The sequence below is a fragment of the Colobus angolensis genome, unplaced genomic scaffold (genome assembly GCF_000951035.1).
Source record: "Colobus angolensis palliatus isolate OR3802 unplaced genomic scaffold, Cang.pa_1.0 Scaffold114, whole genome shotgun sequence".
In the NCBI taxonomy this organism is placed as follows: Eukaryota; Metazoa; Chordata; class Mammalia; order Primates; family Cercopithecidae; genus Colobus; species Colobus angolensis.
Genome location: NW_012112475.1, coordinates 430,690 through 453,762, shown reverse-complemented (window position 1 = coordinate 453,762; position 23,073 = coordinate 430,690). Strand labels below are relative to the sequence as shown.

The 23,073-nt window shown below is 42.9% G+C and overlaps 1 pseudogene across 1 annotated transcript in view; it reads right to left on the bottom strand.

The window, feature by feature from the left end:
• Nucleotides 1-3,603: 3,603 nt before the first annotated feature.
• Nucleotides 3,604-23,073, bottom strand: part of LOC105524999 — a 44,941-nt pseudogene continuing 25,471 nt past the window's right edge. Inside the window, exons 2-4 of the transcript XR_001003840.1 lie at nt 4,826-4,901; nt 3,718-3,811; nt 3,604-3,633 (exon numbers count right to left, since the gene is read on the bottom strand). The product of XR_001003840.1 is annotated as an exportin-T-like (transcript). The remainder of the gene's footprint in view (nt 3,634-3,717; nt 3,812-4,825; nt 4,902-23,073) is intronic.

Below are 23,073 nucleotides of genomic sequence, written 5' to 3'. Positions count from 1 at the left end.
CAGTGGTGTGATCTCGGCTCACTGCAAGCTCTGCCTCCCGGGTTCACACCATTCTCCTGCCTCAGCCTCGCAAGTAAATGGGACTACAGGCGCCCGCCACCTCCCCCGGCTAATTTTTTATATTTTTAGTAGAGACAGGGTTTCACCATGTTAGCCAGGATAGTCTCAATCTCCTGACCTCGTGATCCACCCGCCTTGGCCTCCCAAAGTGCTGGGATTACAGGCATGAGCCACCGAGCCCGGCCCCAATTTTAACTTTTTATAATAGACTTATGTATATTTTATGGTAGTAAATGATAAAAATAGACTAGTATCTACATGTATTTTATGCATTTATGACATGCCTAACTTTTTCTTAAGTTTTTGAACGTTTCTAGGTTATGAGTTTCATCTGTGAGTTTTTTCAAATTGTTCCAAATCTCCAAAAAATGTTCTAATACATTTATTTTTAAAATTCCATATATAAGTGGACCTGTGCAGCTCAAACCCATGTTGTTAGCTGGGCACACGGTGGCTCAGGCCTGTTGTCCCAACACTTTGCAAAATGTGCACGTTGCTCAAGGCAGGAGGATCACTTGAGCCCAGAAGTTCAAGATCGGCCTGGGCAACAAAGTGAGCCCTTATCTCTACAAAAAATAAGAAAAATAACTAGGCATGATGGTGCCTGCCTGTACTTCCCTCTGCTTGGGAGGCTGAGGCGGGAGGATTGCTTGAGCTCAGGAGTTTGAGGCTGCAGTGATCGCACCACTGCACTCCAGCCTGGGTGACAGAGCAAGACTCTGGCAAAAAAACAAGAACAAAAAAACTCATGTTGTTCATGTAATTTCAAATAGTGATGAGTTCTAGGAAGAAAATAAGGTTATATAGTAGTGGCCAGGAGCAGTGGCTCACACCTATAATCCCAGCACTCTGGAAGGCTGAGGCAGGCAGATCACCTGAGGTTGGGAGTTTGAGACCAGCCTGACCAACATGGAGAAACCCTGTCTCTACTAAAAATACAAAAATCAGCCGGGCGTCGTGGCAGATGCCTGTAATCCCAGCTATTCAGGAGGCTGAGGCAGGAGAATCACTTGAACACTTCAGCCTGGGCTACAGAAGGAGACTCCATCTCAAAAAAAAAAAAAAAAATATATATATATATATACACATATATATGTATATGGTAGGGAGTGAAGTGGGGTAACTTGAGAGAAGTTGGTCAGGTATAAACACGCATGAGGCAGATTCTAGGGCTGAGATACAAGGTAGTATAGTCGACAACTTCCAGCTTCTCCAGAAGTGGCAAATAACTTTCCCACTGGGTATCCACACAGAAACGTGTGAGCACACTTACATGGCATGTGCTGCCCCACCTCCCCCTACCGGGAGTTTGGTTACAGCTACAGCAGTTTTACAACCTCTTTAAATCAACTTTATAGTATCTGGCAGCAAAGTATCATTTCCTAACATGCTGAATCATTGAGTCTCTGAAAACCTGGAAAAGGGATGACAAGCCAAATCATTCAGGAACCAGGGTGTCCCAGAGAGGTATGTAATAAATTTCATCCGATGTTGGAATTGGCCTTTTTTTTTCTTCTTTTTTTTTTTCCAGTTACATTAATAAAGCAAACACATTGTTTTTATCTTATCAAGCAAGGTGGGAAGAACATTTTTCCCTTTATTTCTAGGTAAGCCTGCACAAAGGATTGAAAGGGCTAACAGCATCTGGGTCATACAGGATGACACCTGAATTATTGGAGAGTACTTTGTACATGACAGAATTATCCAGATAGGTAAATGGTGTTGCAAACACTTCACCAAAATCCAACTAGAGACCTCTAAGTTCATTTTAGTGTACAGCTTCCAAACTTTATCTGCAGTGTAGGTAGCCTGGTCTGTTTTAAAATCCTTCTAGGAAACTATGGCTGTGTAAATTGGTCCAACAAATAGCCAAATGTACATGTTACTCTGTTAGAAAGGGAAAAGCAGACACAGGCATAAGTGTAAATTTTTATCTCGTGGCATCCGAAGAACCTAAATGTCTGGACAGCTTTGTTGTGCTATGTGGCTGACAACCAGGTTATTAGATAACTCACAAAACTCTTCTCCAGCAGCCCAGACTTTCCTGAGGTTAACTCTTCCCATAGGACTAGAATGAGGAAAAAAGAAAAACAGATCTCCCTAAGCTGCAGCCACATTTAATGTCCCCTTTACCCCACACCTGAACTCCTGCTCCCTGGAAGAAAACCCTAAATAAATACACCAGTGGCAGCAGAGGGGGATTATTTTTGATAGTGGCTGCTGCTGACTCCAAGCTGTGGGCACTGAACTAGAAAGCAGTGCTGAGAGAGAGAACCAGGAATAAATGACACTGGGAAATGGGAAATCCAGAGAAGAAAAAAAAATCTTACTTTCCTCCCCTGAAAAAGATGTGCTTTGCAAGGTTCATCTTTTCCTCTTTTAATCTGGCGAGTCTCGAAATTTTTAGTCTTTAGGCTACTTAAGCAGAACGAGTCTCACCTATTTACTAGATTACATAAAGAAGCAAGCAAACAAAAAACACCTTTGAATCCCTTGTGTTTTTGCTGAATCCCTTGTGATTATTTATAGCTCCTTTCAAAAATATTTGCTTTGGTGCATTTAAATTTTGTTTCAAATCTGCAGTGGAAAATATGTTTCAAAGGGGAAAAAAAAGAAAGAAGAGAGAAAAAACCACCCAACACACTGTGAGCCTTGCGTTTAGACTCAGCCCACTGAACAGCTGGAAGAATTTTCACAGACCCACCAGAGATCCCTGGATTCAACTTGTAAAACCACTGATCTAAAAACTACATCTTGACTTCAGAACACTTCTTTTCATCTGGAATTATCTATTATTGACCACAGAGAGCAGCCACTGACGATTTCCTGGAACAGGGCCCTGTATAGAGAGAGGTGAGCTCCAGTGAGGGAAGAAGAAATTTCTTTCGCTTTCTGAGCGGGTGCTTTGGTATAGTACAATATCTGTGCTATAGTAATATATCTATGGGCTCGACTTCTTCTTCTCCTCTTTTTCCTCTTTCTCCAGCCCCCTCCTTCCTCATCATCATCTTCTTTTGTTTGTTTGTTTGTTTGTTTATTTGCTTCTTCTATAGTAAAACTTTCTGAAAGCCGATGTGCCTGGATGATTTTTGCCTGGTACATTCCGCTAATTGGAGTTTCAGAATCACAGTTTCTTGCTTGGGTGCAGAATTTTCAAAAGTGTTTAAGTGCTTAAATTATTGTAGTAGTGGCTGGCCACTGCCCATGCTTTGTAGACAGGTAGCTGAGAAGGTACCAAAAAAAATAAAAAAACAAAAGGCTGCAGGTCTGTACCAGAATGCAGAACCCTACTGAGCTGCTCCTCATGGAAGGAGGAGCCATGTTGTACTGAGCTGACAACATGGGTAATCGAAAGAGCAAACCCAGGGCATAAATGGAACCAGGCCCTGGAAGCCTTTGGTTGGGAGTCTCCCTTTGGTCAAGCCTTTCCTTTGGTCAAGTGGCTCTGTGAAAATAAAGAAGAATCTGATCCAGATGAAGGTAAGCAGTGCATCGGCATCTCCTCTTCTCAAGCCACAGGGATCTCATTAAGGATCAGGGCACTTACACTGATGGCTTCACTTTGGGCCCAACCTACAGCAGGACAGCCCCATGCAAAGATAATTACCAGGAATGGTGGGCTCATTACAGCCCTTTGATCTGGTCACTCCAACATACTGTTAGACAGATGTAAGAAAGCTGACGGACATTTACATGAAAGTGACTAAATTGCAGGTTGAAGGATTTGGTTTTAGCCTCTGTCAGGTTGAGGCTTTGAAAAAACAGAATGTTATGCATTCAGGAAACCAAATAGCAGATTCTGTTGCTTTGGAGCTCTTGCAAATTCAAGTACAAATTTGAATGTATAGCCAAAATTGAGACAATTACTTTTTTTTTTTGCTGGACTAGCTTGAGTGAGGAGCAATTACTTTTAATAGTCTATTTTACTGTCCAGCACATAACCCCCATATATTGTAACTGGCTCTGGGTTGGAAGGCAATCTGGGAAAGGGCCTGTTTCTGCTTCTTTGAGACAGCCTCCAGGAAACTTCAAAGTTAAAATAACGTAAAACTTGCCATATCTTGGTTCCACTACGAGTGTTTCTCTTCCAATCACTTCCGCCTATGAGTGTTCCAGCAAAGATGCCATTACAGTCCGGCACGCAGAAATAAAAGGAGCCAAGTGTTGGACAAAAGAGATAAGGAACCAGAGCCAGAACTCTCATTGAAACGGGAGATTTCTTTTTTTTTTTTTTTTCTTTTTGTTTTGAGACGGAGTCTCGCTCTGTCGCCCAGGCTGGAGTGCAGTGGTGTGATCTCGGCTCACTGCAAGCTCTGCCTCCCGGGTTCACACCATTCTCCTGCCTCAGCCTCGCAAGTAAATGGGACTACAGGCGCCCACCACCTCGCCCGGCTAATTTTTTGTATTTTTAGTAGAGACGGGGTTTCACCGTGTTAGCCAGGATTGTCTCCATCTCCTGACCTCGTGGTCCGCCCGTCTCGGCCTCCCAAAGTGCTGGGATTACAGGCGTGAGAGCCACCGCGCCTGGACAAAAAGGGAGATTTCTTATAGAAAATAGGAACCAAAAAGTGCAGATGTCTGGGAGGAGGTGCGGGCAGTACGTCATCTTTGAAATAAACAAGAGTACGATTCCTAGGGGAAATGTACACAAAAAGACTGTGAGTTGAGAGAAAACTGACTTTAGTTTTGTTGGGGAGATTTATTCAGATTTTGGGAGGAAATTGGAAAGAACTATAAAGCTAGAGTCTGTAATTAGTTCCCATACCTGTGTAGACAGTTCTGAGGGGTGAGGTGCTCCCTAGAGCCCTGAGAGGTCTGCATTTTGCTCACAGGGCAGCTGTCTTGAGGAAAAAGATGAAGAATGGGAGTGTTATGGGGGGCATACGCCCCTCTGATGGTCACTACAAAGGTAGGATCCAACTGTAAATGGCCTTCTAGAGAGCCACCAGTTCCGTCTCCATCTGTTCCCCAAACTTGTGCTTACAGATTTGATATTCAGGTATTTTTCAGAAGAATGAGCTTGAAGCAAAAATACTGAACTAAAACATTCTTTAAAAAAAAAAAATTCAAAACCACAATTTGAATCTTGTTTAAAAGATGGAAGGATGAGAAGTGTGATTCTCTTGGCTTGTTTAGAAATAGACATAGCAGATCGGGTGCAGTGGCTCAAGCCTGTAATCCCAACACTTTGGGAGGCTGAGAGGCAGGTGAATCACGAGGTCAAGAGTTTGACACCAGCCTGGCCAACATGGTGAAACCCTGTCTCTACTAAAAATACAAAAATTAGCCAGGTGTGATGGCGGGTGCCTACTCTGGAGGCTGAGGCAAGAGAATTTCTTGAACCCGGGAAGCAGGGGGTTGCAGTGAACCGAGATTGTGCCACTGCACTCTAGCCTGAGCAACAGAGCAAGACTCCATCTCAAAAATAGAAAAAAAGAAGTAGCCATACTAGACGGGATCCCAGGTGTTACGCATTTTCACTCTTCCCTCGGGTTATCCTCATCTCAACTGCCTTCAGGGCTTGTTCAATACAGTTAGTAATTAGGCTTTTAGAAAGAGGAGAAGTATTTATGTAAAATTGCCTGCTTGTGTCCTGTAGCTGCACCCCCTGTGCGTCCAGGGAAGTGTACGCAGTGACCATTGAGTGGGTATCTGCTTATTTCATGGTAGAACTGACTTAAAGCAGACTCCTAGTCCTTGGTGTTACTCTAAGTTAGGGACAAATTTCTCATCCTCAGCATTATTATAAATTAGGGACACAGAGAAAAATTTGCTGGCTCCTAGTGAAGGCATTCACTGCTTGGAACCCAGACTCGGCAAGATCATGCAGCCTGACCACTGGCTGTAGTGCACCAAGCTCATGATCAGGAATTAGGAGACCAGATTCAGGTCTTGCATCTGCGTATAACTACCTGTGAGACTTTAATGTATGTATTGACCGCCTCAGGGGTTCCATCTTCCTATGAATCAAATGGGAAAACAAAGACTCGCCTCCTCTACTAGCAAGAATTCTTGTAGATACCATGACAGGTTAAAAGTATTTGCCATAGCTGGGGAAGAGAGAATGGGTTCAGACCCTTGATGTTGTAGTAGATAATTTTTTTACTTGATTGATTTTTTTTTTTTTTTTTTTTTTTGAGACGGAGTCTCACTCTGCCACCCAGGCTGGAGTGCAGTGGCGTGATCTCAACTCACTGCAACCTCCACCTCCAAGAACTGCTTCTGTATTTCCTCAATATTAAATAAATTCAAGCAATTCTCATGCCTCAGTCTCCCAAGTAGCTGGGACTACAGCCACGTGCCACCACACCCAGCTAATTTTTATATTTTTAGTAGAGACAGGTTTCACCATGTTGGCCAGGCTGGCCTTGAACTCCTGACCTCAGGTGATCTGCCCACATTGGGCTTCCAAACTGCTAGGATTACAGGTGGGAGCCACCAATCCGGCCATTGCTTAATGTTTTAAATCTTCATCTTCCATTTTCCTGGGCTCCTAAATGACCTGGATACGCTTTTATTTTCTTTTTTATGTATTTATGGATGTATGTATGTATTTATTTATTTTTCAGAGACAGGATCTCCCTCTGTCACCCAGGCTGGAGTGCAGTAGTGTGATCATTGTTCACTGCAGCCTTGAACTCCTGGGCTCAAGTAATCCTCCCCCTCAGGTTCCCAGGTCACTAGGATTACAGGCACACACCACCATACCCAGCTAATTTTTAAATTTTTTGTAGAGATAGGGTCTTGCTGTGTTGCCCAGGCTAGTCTCTAACTTCAAGTGAACCTCCCACCTCAACCTCCCAAAGTGCTGGGATTACAGGTCTGAACCACCATGCCTAGCCCCTTATTTTCTTGTAAGTTTTTATTGATATAAAGTACACTTACAGAAAAGTGTTCATATCGATGAATTTTAACTATGTGAACACACCCAGAAAACCAGAATCTAGATCTAGAAACAGAACATTACCAGCACCCAGAAGCCTCCTCATTCCCTCTTCAAGTCCCTTTTTCTTACCAAAATTAGTCACTAACCTGACTTCTAACACCATAAATTAAGTCTTGTCTGTTTGGGGGCTTTATATGTATGTGTAGGGGTTTTTATGCCTGGCTTCTTTTGCTTAATATTAGGTTTGTGAGATTCATTTATGTTTTATATGGTAATATTTTATTTGTTCTCATTATTGTGTGGTATTACATGAATTAATACCACAATTTATTTATCCATTTGTTTGTCCACAATTTATCTACAATTTACATGGATAAATGCCACAATTTATTTATTCATTGTCTTATTGATGGACACATGGAGTGTTTGCAGTTGGGGGCTATTACTGAACAGAAGCACTAGGAACATTTGTGAATACTTTTGAGTGCATTTCTATCTAGAAGTAGAATTGCTGAATCATAGGACATGTGTGTTCGGCTTTTACAGATATTGTCAGTTTTCCAAAATGATTGTATCATTTTACACTCCCATCAGCAATGTCTGAGACTTGTTTTTTCTTACATCCTCATCAAGAGTTGGTATTGTCTGTCTTTTACATTTAGCCATTTTGATGGGTGTGCTTCTTTATTTTAATTTCTATTCCTTGAAGAGTAATGAAGGTTAGCACCTTTTCACATATTTATTGGCCTTTTGACTATCCTGTTTTGAGAAATATCTGTCCGGATTTTGAACCGGTTTCTCTACGGGGTTGTCTGACATTTTTATTGACTTGTAAGCATTCTTTAAATGTAGATATGAGCCCTTTGTTGTGTACATGTTGCAAATACCATCTCCCACAAGGCTATGTTGAGTCACATTGGAGCTTCAGGCAAAAGAAAAAACAAAAATACTGATTTTGATATTTTGTTCAGCATGGATTTTTTTGCATTACATTTGATTTTTTTTAATATTGCATCAAATTTTTATTTCTCCTGATTACTGAGTTTTTTTTGTCACCCCCTTAAAGAATTGTATCCAAGGCAAGAGCCTCACTTGCCTCCCTGCAGTCCTGGCCCATCTCATTCTGTATCTTGCATTTTCATGCTCTTTATATAGTGTTATTTGATGAAAAGAAGTTTCTAATCTAATGAAGTCCAAATGTTCAAGCTTTTCTTTTAAGATTAGTGCCTTTTCATTTGGATCACATTTATACAGTTACAAAAATAAAGATTTGATTTTGGTCATTCTTCAGATGTTTGGCTCTGAATGACTTAAGCTGAAGTAACTGGCTCCTTTTTTAAAATGTTGTGCCATCATTTCACCTGATGAGCATTCTTGGAGCCTGCTAGATATTGTTAGGTCCTGAGGCTGTGAAGAGGTCTTCAACAGGATGTAAAGCAAACTTAATTGTAATTACCTTATTCAGCCCATTAAGAAATACAGTACTAAAGTTTTATCTCTAGTCTCTCAAATTGGCATCCCTCAAATTGGCATCTGGTAATGTACATTGTGAGGTAGACTGATAACCAAATGACAGTGCAACATCTTACCAAGAAGTAAATATGACCTGAGTGTCCTATAAATAATGTAAGAGCAGGTTTTGAAATTTGGAGAGCTGTTTTCTCATTTCATGTACACTTGCCCCAAATTGTAGTTTTTGAAGTTGCGTGCATTATTACATTAACAAGCATTTTGTGTATATGTAGTAGTTACTTTGTACTAAGAGAACTTGCTTTGGGGTGCAATTAAACAATAAACTGATTTTATTTGGGAGAAACAGGGACGGGTGCACTTACTAGCAACCTAAGCATAATTTTTCAGTGTTTGCCCTTAAAGTTTAAATTAAGGTTTAAATTATAATTCAAAAATGTTAGACATTCTGTATCTTTTTGTTCAGCGTGGCTTTAATTTCCCCCCTTATGGTTTGTTCTTTAATGCCTTTTACATTTGGACACATAGTTTATGCTTTTTAGATTTTGGTTGCTATCTTGCCAAAATAAATGTTAGCTGTGTTTCAAACTTGATTTTCTTTCTTTCTTTTTTGCCTCCAGAATGTCTTATTTAAAAAGAAAGCTAAAAGTATACTTCTAAGTCAGAGCCTCTATTTTGGTGTAAAAGTCTTACTTCTTTTTACTTTTTTACTTTTAATTTTTTACTTCACATTGAATATAGCCAGGCACCCAAGAAGTCTGATGGCCACCTGAGTGCAGGTGACAAGGACCTGACAGAGCCCATGCAGGGCTTTAGATTTGGACACACAAGAGTTGATAACTTCCTTGTGAACTCCTTGCCTGATCTAAACTCAATATGGATTCTGACTGTGTTTGAGTGATCATCTTCAAGGTTAAACCTGTTGGCAGTTACCCCTTTTCACAAAGTGCACAGTGGGAATCGAGAATCTGTAGGGTTAATTTTGGAGCAGTGGCTTATACCATTCACCTCTTTTTTTTTTTTTTTTTTAACGTATCTCACAGATAATGAGACCTTAATAATAAATAGGTGTAAAAAAATTTCACATTGAAATGATACAAACATTTGATGTAATAAAACTTTGTTGGCTTGATATTTCAAGGAACTGAAATCTAGCAGTCTTACTGGAGAGACAAGAATTGGTCTCCAGCTGCCTTTGATATATTCGGGTGTGAGTGGAGCCGGAGTCATATACCTGGAGGGAACGTGGTTTGTCACACCAAAGAGGATTTTTTTTTCTTCAAACTAACATGTTGCCTAGGTTTCAAATTCTTTGCCACAAGGCCAATTTGCTTACATTAACTGGAGTTCTGTAGAAGATACTGGTGACCTAAGCTAAGTTGTACTCAACATACTCAGTGTCAAGCTAATGAGGTTCTGTTATAAAGCTTCTACTTTTAATCTGAGAGAAAACATGTTCAGGGCTTCTAGAACACTAAAAATTTTGGCTTAAACAGTGTTCAGTCTAGTGTCAAACTTCCAATGGAATTCAAATTCACATAATCTGAACTTTGTTCACAGGTTATCCTAATAGAGTAATTCTTCATTTTGTTCTATTGAGCTGTCTTAAGGATTTGTTTCAAACAGCTAAGTTACTTGATTAAAATAATGATAAAATTGTAAAAAAAAAAAAAAGAAAAAGAAAAAGATTAGTGCCTTTTTAAAATACCTTATAAGAAATTTTGTCTTACCTAGTCTTATTCTATCTTATATCTTCTAGACAGCAAGCACTGTCCGCTTGAACTTTCTGCAATAATGGAAATATTCTATATCTGCATTGTCCAAGATGTAGCAACTGAATGGCTATTGACTACTTGAAATAGCACTAGCCGGCCGGGCGCAGTGGCTCAAGCCTGTAATCCCAGCACTTTGGGAGGCCGAGACGGGCGGATCACGAGGTCAGGAGATCGAGACCATCTTGGCTAACACGGTGAAACCCCGTCTCTACTAAAAAATACAAAAAACTAGCCGGGTGACGTAGCGGGCGCCTGTAGTCCCAGCCACTCGGGAGGCTGAGGCAGGAGAATGGCATAAACCCAGGAGGCAGAGCTTGCAGTGAGCTGAGATCGGGCCACTGCACTCCAGGCCGGGCCTCAGAGCGAGACTCCGTCTCAAAAAAAAAAAAAAAAAAAAAAAAAAAAAAGAAATAGCACTAGCCACATATGGCTATTGAACAACTGAAATAGTACGTACGGTCTACGGCCTTACCACCCTGAAATATTTTACAGATATTGTCAGTTTTCCAAAATGATTGTATCAATCTTTTCTGAAATAGTACATATGATGAAATGAATTTTAAATTTTATTTACTTTTAATTTAGATGAATTGTGGTGAATGGCAATGTAGTTCTGTTAACGTTGTTGCACCTGGAATTGATTTTCAGGTATGATGTGAGGTCAAGTTTCCCTTTTTTTTAATTCTGTATGGATATTCAATCAACCCAGCATCATGTACTGAAAACACTATCCACTTTATTAATCCATTGTCTATCTAATATGTGTGTGTTGTTCTGGAATCTCCATTCTTTTCCATTTGTCCATTAGTCTATCTTTCTGCCACTTGCAACCTGTTTCCATTTCCTGCAACTTTGCAATAAGTTTTGATATATGGTAGGATAAGTCCTTCATGTTTCTGGTCTTCCCCAAGATTGCCTTGGCTATTCTTGAACTTCTGTATTTCCACATAAACTTTATGATAACTTTATAAATTCCACCAAAAAAAAAACCCCTGTTGAATTTTTATTGGGATTACATTAAATCTGTACATCGATTAATATGAAAGTCTTTACAATACTAAATTTTCTGATCCATGAATATGGTATATCCCTTCACTAGTTGAAATCTTATTAAAATTTTTTGATAATGTTTTATAGTTGTCTATGTAGAAACCTGGCATAACATTCATTGGATTTATTCCTAATTATTATCTATTTATTTTATAAGTGGCATATATATGTATATTATATATATATTTTTTTTTTTTTTGAGACATAATTTCACTCTGTTGCCCAGGCTAGAGTGCAGTGGCATGATTTTGGCACACTGCAATCTCTCCCTCCTGGGTTCAAGTGATTCTTGTGCCTCAGCCTCCCAACGAGCTGGGATTACAGGCACCTGCCACCATGTATGGCTAATCTTTGCATTATCGTAGAGACAGGATTTTGCTATGTTGGCCAGGCTGGTCTTGAATGCCTAACTTCAAGTATTCTGCCCACCTCAGCCTCCCAAAGTGCTGGGATTACAGGCATGAGCCAATGCACCCAGCCTTATAAGTGGCATATTTTAATTTTAATTTTAATTAATTAATTTATTTTTTGAGATGGAGTTTCACTCCTTTTGGCCCAGGCTGGAGTGCAATGGCACAATCCTGCCTCACTGCAACCTCTGCCTCCTAGGTTCAAGCAGTTCTCCTGCCTCAGCCTCCCAAGTAGCTGGAATTACAGGCACACGCCACCATACCCAGCTAATTTTGTATTTTTAGTAGAGATGGGGTTTCACCATGTTGGCCAAGCTGGTCTCGAACTCCTGACCTCAGGTGATCCACCCGCCTTGACCTCAAAGTTCTGGGATTACATATGTGAACCACCATGCCCGGCTATAGTGGCATGTTTTAATGTTCATTTTTAGTTGTTTGATACTGGCATATTGACATAATAATCAAAATTTTGTATTTACCTTGCATACAGCAACCCTACTCAATTAACTTAATAATTCTTATAGTTTATTTATAGATTCACAGTCATGTAGTGGAGTGTGTAGTGATTTCTTTCAGATAGTTGTTTTATAAATTTTTTTTTTTTTTTTTTTTTTGAGATGGAGTTCTGCACTTGTTGCCCAGGCTGGAGTGCAGTGGCGCAATCTCGGCTCACCTCAACCTCCACCTCCCGGGTTCAAGCGATTCTCCTACCTCAACCTTCCGAGTAGCTGGGATTACAGGCATGAGCCACTGCTCCTGGCCAGTTTTTTAACTTCTTTTTCTTGACTTATTGGACTGGGTAAAACCTTAAGAACAATGCTGAAATAAAAGTGAAAATAACAGGCATCCTTATCTTAGTTCTGATAGAAAGCACTCAATAATTTCAGTTAAATATGATGGTTACTGAAGTCTACTTTTTGTAGTTACTCTTTATCAGATTGAGGAATTTTTCTTCTAATTCTAATTTGATATAATTTTTAAACATTAACAGATAGTGAATTTTATAAAATGCATTTTTCTTATTAATTAAAATGAGCCTGTGATTTTTACACTTTATTCATTTTATTTATTTTCTTTTTTTATGGATAGGTAATAGTTGTACAATTTATGTGGTACATGTGATACTTTGATATGAGCATACAATGTGTAATGATCAAATCAGGATAATTGGAATATCCATCACCTCAAGCATTTATCATTTATTTGTGTTGGGAACATTCCAAATCTACTCTTCTAGTTATTTTGAAAGGTACAATAAATTATACTTAATTGTACTCAACCTATTGTGCTACCAAGTACAAGTGTGTCTGGAATTGGTGGGTTCTTGGTGTTGCTGACTTCAGGAATGAAGCCGTGGACCCTCGCAGTGAGTGTTACAGTTCTTTTTTTTTTTTTTTTTTTTTTTTGAGACGGAGTCTGGCTCTGTCGCCCAGGCTGGAGTGCAGTGGCCAGATCTCAGCTCACTGCAAGCTCCGCCTCCCGGGTTTACGCCATTCTCCTGCCTCAGGCTCCCGAGTAGCTGGGACCATAGACGCCCGCCACCTCGCCCAGCTAGCTTTTTGTATTTTTTAGTAGAGACGGGGTTTCACCATGTTAGCCAGGATGGTCTCGATCTCCCGACCTTGTGATCCGCCCGTCTCGGCGTCCCAAAGTGCTGGGATTACAGGCTTGAGCCACCGCACCCGGCCAAGTGTTACAGTTCTTAAAGATGGTGTGTCTGGAGTTTGTTCCTTCAGTTGTTCAGATGCGTCTGGAGTTTATTCCTTCTGGTGGGTTCATAGTCTTGCTGACTTCAGGAGTGAAGCCACAGACCTTCGCAGTGAGTGTTGCAGCTCTTAAAGGCATCACGTCCAGAGTTGTTCGTTCCTCCCGGTGGGTTCATGGTCTCGCTGGCTTCAGGAGTGAAGCTGCAGACCTTCGTAGTGAGTGTTACAGCTCCTAGAGGCTGCACATCTGGAGTTGTTCATTCCTCCCGGTGGGTTCGTGGTCTTGCTGGCTTCAGGAGTGAAGCTGCAGACTTTCGTGGTGAGTGTTATCACTCATAAAGGTAGTGGGGACCCAAAGAGTGAGCAGCAGCAAGATTTATCATGAAGAGCAAAAGAACAAAGCTTCCACAGTGTGGAAGGGGACCTGAGCGGGTTGCCGCTGCTGGCTTGGGTGGCCTGCTTTTATTCCCTTATCATCCCACCCACATCCTGCTGATTGGTCCATTTTAAAGAGTGCTGAATGGTCCGTTTTACAGAGTGCTGATCTGTGCGTTTACAATCGTTTAGCTACACACAAAAGTTCTCCAAGTCCCCACCCGATTAGCTAGACACAGAGCACTGATTGGTGCATTTACAAACCTTTAGCTAGACACAGAGTGCTGATTGGTGCATTTACAATCCTTTAGCTAGACAGAAAAGTTCTCCAAGTCCCCACCCGATTAGCTAGACACAGAGCACTGATTGGTGCATTTACAAACCTTTAGCTAGACACAGAGTGCTGATTGGTGCATTTACAATCCTTTAGCTAGACAGAAAAGTTCTCCAAGTCCCCACCCGACCCAGAAGCCCAGCCAGCTTCACCTCTCAATCCCCCTCTAAACAGGACACTCCAACTGCTGTTGGGAATTTGGCCAGTGACCACTCTAGCTACTTCCTGCTGGATAGGGGCAAAGAAGGGGCCCTGCAGTTGTATTGTCCTCCAGAGGGGAACTCTTTAGGCCAGTGGAAGGGCCAGAAGGTCAATCCAGGGGTCCTCGGTAGAAGTCGTTAGTTGAACTCATTTGGGGTTCCATTTGTAAGACCATCTGTAGCACGATGGCCTCAATTCTAGAGGAAACAAATTTGACAAGAAGGTTAAAGATACAGGGCCTGAAGGTGAGTAATAGCAAGATGGCTGCCACAGGACCTAGAAAGGGAAGAAGCCATGTTGTCTAACTCCAGAGGTTGGTATAAGAGTTTGAAAGGCGTTGTCTGATTTCAGAAGCCTTTTCCTGTGAATGCCAGGTGGCATCCTTTACTATCCTTGACTGGTTAGTGTAAAAACAACACTCTTCCCCTAAGAAGGTGCAAAGTCCTCCTTTCTCAGCAGTGAGGAGGTCTGGGCCTCGGTGGCTTTGGATAGTCGCTGCTGCCAAAGAGTCTATTTGGGATTGTAGAGCAAGGATAGATTTCGTTATCTCTTGCAAACTGTCTGAGAAATCCTTTGAGAGTGTGTAGTAGTAGGATAATGAAGTAGATAAACTGGCTATTCTGTAGCAGTAGCCATTCCTAACCCTATAAGTGGGAGTATTAGTTGTATGGCTCTGCACTGACAGACTTGAGCTTTGAGGGGTACTGATAGGGCCTGATTTCCTGGGGCAATGTTAATGTTGGGCCTTAGAAAGACTAAGGTGCAGGTGCCTGTCCAGTTAGTGGGGAGGCAGATATAGGTCGATGTTCCACATAAGAAGAATATACCTTGGTTGGGTAGACAGGATTGGTTGTATATGTTAAAAAGGTGTGTGAATTTGTTGTTTTCATTTTCCCCTACTCCTAGAGTACTTGCCAAAGTAGCTCCAATGAGCGGTTGGAAAGGGGTGTTGGAAGCAAACTGAGTGGCTCCCTGTGTTCTATTTTCCCATTGGAGAAAAAACTGTTTTGTATCTACTAGGAACCATTCAAGAGAGTGATTGAAAGAGGGGATGAGAAGGCATTCACTAGTGGTAGGGACGCTGCTGCAGGGGGTCCAGGGGTGAATGGTCATTCAGGGAGTATGTTTGCCATTACAAAACGTGGACTGTTTGTTAAGAGGGGAGGAGGTGAAGATTGTTGGAGGCCCTGAGAAGCAGACAAGCCGTTTGAATGGAGCTGTTTGGGTGGCTCGGAAGTTACTATGATCAGTTAGGGCTTGAAGTTGTAGGGAGTAATTACACTGATGGGGTAGAAGGTGCCCCAGGGGCAGCCCTGATAACAGGTTGCGTTGGATGCATAAAGGGGCTTGTAAAGTTAAGATGGTATTCGTAGTTACAGGGCTGTGTGTGGGCTTTTCATTTCTTGTGTAACAGTTGAGGTTGGAAATTTAAGAACATAAAAGTTGGGTTGCACTTCCTGTTAGGGTATTCTTGGTACTATCAGAGATGGGGAAGTCAGCTAATGATTGCAAATTTAGAAGTCAGAAAGGGTCTTTTCCTTCATAGCGAGGGTGGTAGGCTAAGTTGGTTAAGGCCCAGTTTTTTGCAGGAATGTGATTGGCAATGTAAGCAGAGGTTGATAGAAAGATACAAAGCCAACAGTCATTTGCCAGGGAAGGATTGGACTGCTTTAACAGAGAGTGGGTTAAGTTGAGAGTCTTGTAGAGATAATTAGGAGCTAGTGGAAGGGAAGGGGCAATTGTATGAGGTATCCAAGGAAGCAGGAGGGATAGATAGGCAAAGAGTAAATAGGAAGAAATAGGAAGGTAAAGGGGGTGCTCTGGAAGATGAGATCATTTTATCCAGGCTGAATTAAAGGTACAAGTAAATTACTGTCGGAAGGAAGGAAGATAGAAAGAAGGTGGATGTGATTAGGATTTTCGTCCTGGCAGGAGCTACAGTATATAGTCCTATCGCAAAGAGTATGGTTAGTATGCTGCTTAATAATATGATGAAATAGTAAAAGGATTCCACTAAAGGGGCAAGGAGAGGTGTTAAATATAAAGATTATGTAGGTTTTCACTTATCTTTTTTAAGGAGGAAGGGGTTTTTCCTCAGGATCAGTGGTAGGAGCCTTTTTAGTCTGGGATGTTTCCTTCTGAAATAGGAGGTGCAAGTCCTCCAACGGTTCGCAGGTGTATCGAGGCTGGTCTGGCTGATCTTGGGACTCCTGAGCTGATGGTCCCACTGGGGGGTTCCTCAGGGGATGTTCCTCAGGGGGTGTCCAAAATTTAACTCGGGTGTGGTAAATCCAAGATTCCACTCCTACCACTGTAACTGCAGTGGGAGTATAAAGGATTACCGAGTATGGTCCTTTCCACAAAGAGTCCATAGATGGGGAGGTAGAGGGGAGAGATTTGACCAACACTAGATCTCCTGGTTGAAACAACTTTGTTCCCTTTTGTCTGTGACATCCTTCAGGTAGGTTTTTAAGGTTTTGTTGATATTTTGCCAAAGAAGTTGTATCTTTGACCAAGTTGGCCATTTCCTGATCAAGTAAGAGGTCATTTGTGAGAAAAGGTCGTCCACACAGCATTTTATATGGACTGAGCCCCATTTTGTGAGGAGAATTTCAGATTCTCAACAGGGCCATGGGCAAAAGAGTAGGCCATAGGAGATGTGTTTCTTTTGTTAGTTTCCTTAATTGCCTGTTGAGTGTTTCATTTGCCTTCTCCACCTTCCCTGAGGATTGTGGCCTCCAGGCGCAATGAAGGTGATATTGTATCCCTAGCACCCTGGAAATTCCCTGAGTTATCGTGGCTTTAAAAGCCAGACCATTGTCACTCTGTAAGCTTTGGGGAAGCCCAAATCCAGGAATTATTTAATGAATTAGGACTTCAATCACTTCCTGAGCCTTCTCTGTCTTGCAGGGGAAAGCTTCTATCCAATTTGTAAAGATCACAGATCAACAAGTTTTGAAATTCTTTTGACTTAGGCATATGGGTGAAGTCTAACTTACAGTCCTCTCCAGGATAGTGACCTATTCTTTGTTCCCCCAAAGAGGCCTTACGATGGACCAAGGGATTATTCCTTTGGCACACCTCACAGGCTTTGACTACCTGTTGGATGATCTGGAGGAGATTTGGCCCTGCAAATAAGGATTTGGCCATTTGATGAGTGTTTTCAATACCCATATGAAAAATTTGGTGGAGGGTTTTAAGTATTTTCCACTGGCTAACTTCAGGTGTAAGTACCTTTCCTTCTTCTGTCATTAACCACCCCAAGGGGAGAAAACTATGCCCCTGTGAAAGTCCCCATTCTGTTTCAGTTGGGGAATACTGGGGCTTAATCTCTTGGAGGGGGTTGTTCCATACCAAGGGTCCTTCCGTAGGTATTTCTAACGGGAGATTCTGCCTGGCAGTGATTTTGGCCTCAGCATCTGCCTGACGGTTTCCTTCTGCCTTTGCTCCTTCATCTTTCTGATGGCTTTAGCAGTGTAACACTGCCACCTCCTTGGGTTTTTGCACTACATGCAATAACTCCATAATTTCTTTGTGGTATCTAATGGGGGTTCCCCCAGAGGTTAGGAACTCCCTTTCTTTCCATATTGCAGCATGGGCGTGTAGGATTAGCTAAGCATACTTGCTATCTGTATACACATTTATTCTTTTTCCCTTTCCCAGTTCTCAGGCTCAGGTAAGTGCCACTAGTTCTGCTAACTGGGCACTGGTCCCTGGGGAAAGAGGCTTACTTTCAAGTATGGTTACATCACTAACTATGGCATAACCTGCCTTTTGTATCCCATCCTCCACAAATGAACTTCCATCGGTATATAGGTCAAGGTCAGGATTCGCTAAGTGTACTTCTAAGAGATCATCTCGGGCGGCATAAGTCTGGACTATAATTTGTTGACAGTCATGCTCGATTGGTTCCCCATCCTCTGGGAGAAAAGTGGCAGAGTTGAGGGCCATGCACGTACGGATTTGAATCACTGGTCCCTCAAGGAGTAGCGCCTGGTATCTAAGTAGGCAGTTGTCTGACAGCCATAAACTTCCTTTGGCACCTAGTATGCCATTTACATCGTGAGTAGTCCAGACAGTGAGATCCTTTCCTTGTATTATCTTGATAGCCTCTGACACTAAGACAGCCACCGCCGCAACTACCCTTAAACAGTGAGGCCAGCCTTTTGCTACTACATCAATTTCCTTACTTAGGTATGCCACTGATAGTGGGGTTGTCCCACGAGTCTGAATAAGGACTCCGAGGTGCTATCCCTGCTCTCTCTCTGACATATAAAGAGAAGTTTTGTCCTGTGGGAAGTTTTAAAGCTGGAGCTTATACTAGGGCCTGCTTTAAGGTTTTGAAGGCTGTTTCTGACTTCTAGTAGAATACTCATCGTACTAGATGAGTATTTGCCCTCTGGGTCTCCTTGATTATAGTATAGAGGGGCCTGGCTGTCTTGCTGTATCCAGGGATATACAGTCAGCAAAAGTTGATGATTCCAAGGAACCCTCGCAATTGTTTTAATGTCTTAGGGAAAGGATAAACCAGTATAGGCTGTTTTCATTCCTTGCTGAGTGCCCTGATTCCTCTGGCTAAGATTAGGCCTAGATATTTGACCTGCTGTAGGCAAAGCTGGGCCTTCGACCTAGATGCCTTGTACCCTTGATTAGCTAGAAAGTTCAAGAGATCTAGAGTAGCCTGCTGGCATGAGGCTTCTGAACTGGTAGCCAAAAGTAAATCATCCACATACTGAAGGACCAGAATGCCTGGACTTGAGAAGTGGCCTAGATCTTGGGCCAGTGCCTGACCAAACAGTTGAGGGCTATCCCTAAACCCTTGGGGCAAGACTGTCCACCTAAGTTGGGATGTGTGGTCTGTGGGATCCTCAAAGGCAAAGAGAAACTGGGAGTCATAGTGCAGGGGAATACAGAAGAAGGCATCCTTAGGTCCAGAACAGTGAACCATTCTGCTTCCTCTGGTATTTGAGAGAGCAGGGTATAGGGGTTGGGTACAACTGGATATGGAGGAATTATTGCCTCATTGATGGGTCTAAGATCTTGCACTAGTCTCCACTGACCGTTCAGTTTTTGTACTCCTAGAATTCAGGTGTTGCAGGGACTGCTGCATTTCCTTACTAAGCCTGGAGCTTTTAAATGTTTAACAATACCCTGTAATCCTTTATGAGTTTCAGGCCTTAAGGGATATTGCCTTTGATAAGTAAAAGTGGTGGAGTCTTTTAGCCTGATTTGGATTAGTCGGGCATTGTTTGCCCTTCCAAATTGTCCTTCTGATGCCCAGACTTCAGAGTTGATTCCCTCCTCAAGTAGAGGACAACAAATGGACAACTTGTTCCCCATATTCACGTAGATAATAGCTCCAGCTTTGGCTAATATATCTCTCCCTAATAAGGGTGTGGGACTTTCAGACACAATAAGAAAGGCATGTGGAAAGAGCAAAGTCTCCCAATTACGACTGAGGAGGTGGGAGAAATTCCTGGTTACAGGCTGTCCCAGGATTCCTTGGATGGTAATGGACCTTGAGGACAGTCGTCCAGGACAGGAGATTAATAGTGAGAAGGCCATGCCAGTGTCCAGGGGGAAGTCAATTTCCTGGCCCTCAATGGTCAAACGTACCCGGGGCTCAGTGAGGGTGATGATATGAGATGGCGCTTGCCCCAGGCACCCTCAGTCCTGTTGTTGGATCATCTGGTTGGGGGCTTCTGACCCAGAGAATCTTTGTCCTCTGGGGCAGTGCACCTTCCAGTGATTGCCTTGGCATAGCGGACATGGACGAGGGGGCGACTTGTTTCCCGTTGGACGATCTTTTTTAAAGTGTCCTTGTAAACCACACTGATAGCAACCCCTACCGGGTGATTGGCCTGCTCCATTTTCTGTTCTCTCTGAACCACCAAGGTTTGTCTGAGGGCCATGACTAAGGCTGCAGCCTTTCTCTGATCTTGCTTTTCCTTTTGGGCCTGTTCCTCTTGGTTCCTACTATAGAACACCAAGGTTGCCAGGTTTAATAATGCCTCCAGATTTTGTTCAGGGCCCAGGGCTTCCTTTTGGAGCTTTCTCCTGATATCTGCGGCTGATTGGGTAATAAACTTATCTCTTAGAATCAATTGACCCTCAAGTGATTTGGGTGACAGGGGAGAATATTTTCTTAAGGCCTCCCATAGCCACTCAAGGAAGGCAGAAGGATTTTCTTCCTTTCCCTGAGTTATGGTGGACATCATTGAATAATTCATGGGCTTTTTCCTCATTCTCCTTAGTCCTTCTAGAACACAGGTCAACAGATGTTTATGACTCCAGTCCTCATGATCTGAGTCAAGGTCCCAGTGGGGATCCATATTGGGGATGGCTTGCTGACTGGTAGGGAATGTGTCCCTTTCTTCAGCTGTCATTCTATCATTTACTTGACTAAGATACCAGGTATCTCCAAACCCTCGGGCTGCAGCTAAAGCCACTTTCTTTTCATTAAAGGCCAGGGTTTGATCTAACAATAGCATGACATTTCTCCAAGTGAGATCAGAGGTTTGCCCTAGACCCTGTAGGCCATCTATGTGCCTATCAGGATCATCTGAAAACTTCCCCAGGTCTGCCTTGATCTGCTTTAAATCAGAGAGGGAGAAGGGGACATGTCCCCGGGTTGGGCCAAATTCCCCTCCCCCTACAGCTTGAAGGGGACATAACTGATAGCCTGCGGGGTTTTGTGGTGCTTTGGAGATTTCTTTGCTTATTTCCTTCTGGGCAGGGGAGATTAGAGGAGGCTTATCATTAATAGGAAGGGGGGCTATAGGGAGGCTACCATATGGGAGTAAGCTGAGAGGTCCTCCTGTGGGATGTAAATTGTAAGCTTTGCATAGTTGTGTATTCTTCCTCAATGAAAAGAAAGCTTGGACATAAGGTATTTCACTTTGTTTGCCTTCCCCCTTACAGAAAAGGTCAAGTTGCAGGATAGTATTGTAATTTATACTTCCTTCAGGTGGCCATTTTTCCCCATCAGAGAGATAATATCGGGGCCAGGCCATAACGCAGAAAAAAATGAGCCACCTCTTTTTCAGGATTTGCAAGTCAAATTGGTCCCAATGGCTTAGGATGCATTTCAAAGGTGAGCCTGTTGATGCCTGAGTGTTTCCCATCTGAAAGACAAAACCACCAGTGATTTTGGTTTGTTTTGTTTCTTCCCCTGCCCAAGAACTCGAAAGGGTCCCTGGACCCTGCTGATCAGAATAATTGCACTCACCGACCAGCAGCAGAATCAACCCCTGCCCAAGAACCCGCAACAGTCCCTGGACCCTGCTGATCAGAATAGTTGCACTCACTGATGCAGCAGCAGAAACACTAGTTTTCCTCCAAGACCACAAGGAGGACCGAGGAAGGTCGGATTTAGTAGCCCTTACTGACGCATTCTTGAAAACCTGCACCCTTGCCTGTCCTCCTGGACCACGAAAAGGACCAAGAAAAATTGGATTTAGTGACCCTTACCGATGCATTCTCGAAAATCTGTTAGAGTCCTAAGCCTTCTGTTAGTATTGGGACCTTACCCATGTCCTATAAAGATGTTATGCCCCAAAAATGAAGTGGAGGGCCATGCCCTGAGGGAGGGAAGCGATCTCCAGGGTTGGAAGAGTGACACCTTTTGTCCTCACTTATATGAATAGGAAGGATATCATTTCTGAGGTTCCCCATATCCTAGCTTCAGGAATAGCTTTTGTTAGGCCTGCTTGTCTGAGGAGGGATCCTAAAATTCCAAATAGTCCCCCCTACAATGGGGCTTTGGGCAAAAATTATGTCTTTCTGATTGGTGAGCCCGGGTGCCTAAAGAAGGGAATAGAGTCCTGCAGTTTATACTAGAAATCATTCTTATAGGAGAAACTAGAAAAGCACCAGAGACAGAGAGTGGTTTTTAGAAGCGGGGCTAGCCTCGGAGAAGAGAGGCAAGAGGACACTTGTCTGGCAGGCATTAGGACCCAGGGGACAAGGGTCAGGATAGATAGGATAAATGGGTGAGTCTTGTTTGGGCGACATGCCTTTGAGAGTTCCATTCATGGTTGCAGGGTCAACCAACTTGTTGTTGGGACCCCGGAGCTGCATAGCTTTCCTCTCTATTGACTCTCAGCTCAGCCCAGAAGTACAGGAAAAGCGGAAGCTGGTTCCAGGCAAACCAACGCTCCCAACTCTGAAGAGTCAGGGGTTGTTAGGGAGCCCTTTCCCAAAAAGCCTGACGCCCATTTCTTTAGTCCAGTGGCTGCACTAGTTGCTTTTAACTGGCCGACAGGTACCCGGTATTTAGCCCCCAAATTCTAAGGAAAAATAGGACAGAATAGCAAGCAAAAGGGGTCTGATGGTACTCACTGCTTGTTGATAGGCGATAGTCTCCCCACTTGGCGATAGGCGATAGTCCCATCTGGGTCGCCAAAATGTGTCTGGATTTGGTGAGTTCTTGGTCTTGTTGACTTCAAGAATGAAGCCACAGACCCTTGTGGTGAGTGTTACAGTTCTTAAAGATGGTGTGCCTGGAGTTTGTTCCTTCAGATGTTCAGATGTGTCCCGAGTTTCTTCCTTCTGGTGGGTTCGCGGTCTTGCTGACTTCAGGAGTGAAGCCACACACCTTCACAGTGAGTGTTACAGCTCTTAAATATGGCACATCCGGAGTTGTTTGTTCCTCCTGGTGGGTTCATGGTCTTGCTGGCTTCAGGAGTGAAGCTGCAGACCTTCATGGTGAGTGTTACAGCTCATAGAGCCTGCACATCTGGAGTTTTTCATTCCTCCTGGTGGGCTCGTGGTCTTGCTGGCTTCAGGAGTGAAGCTGCAGACCTTC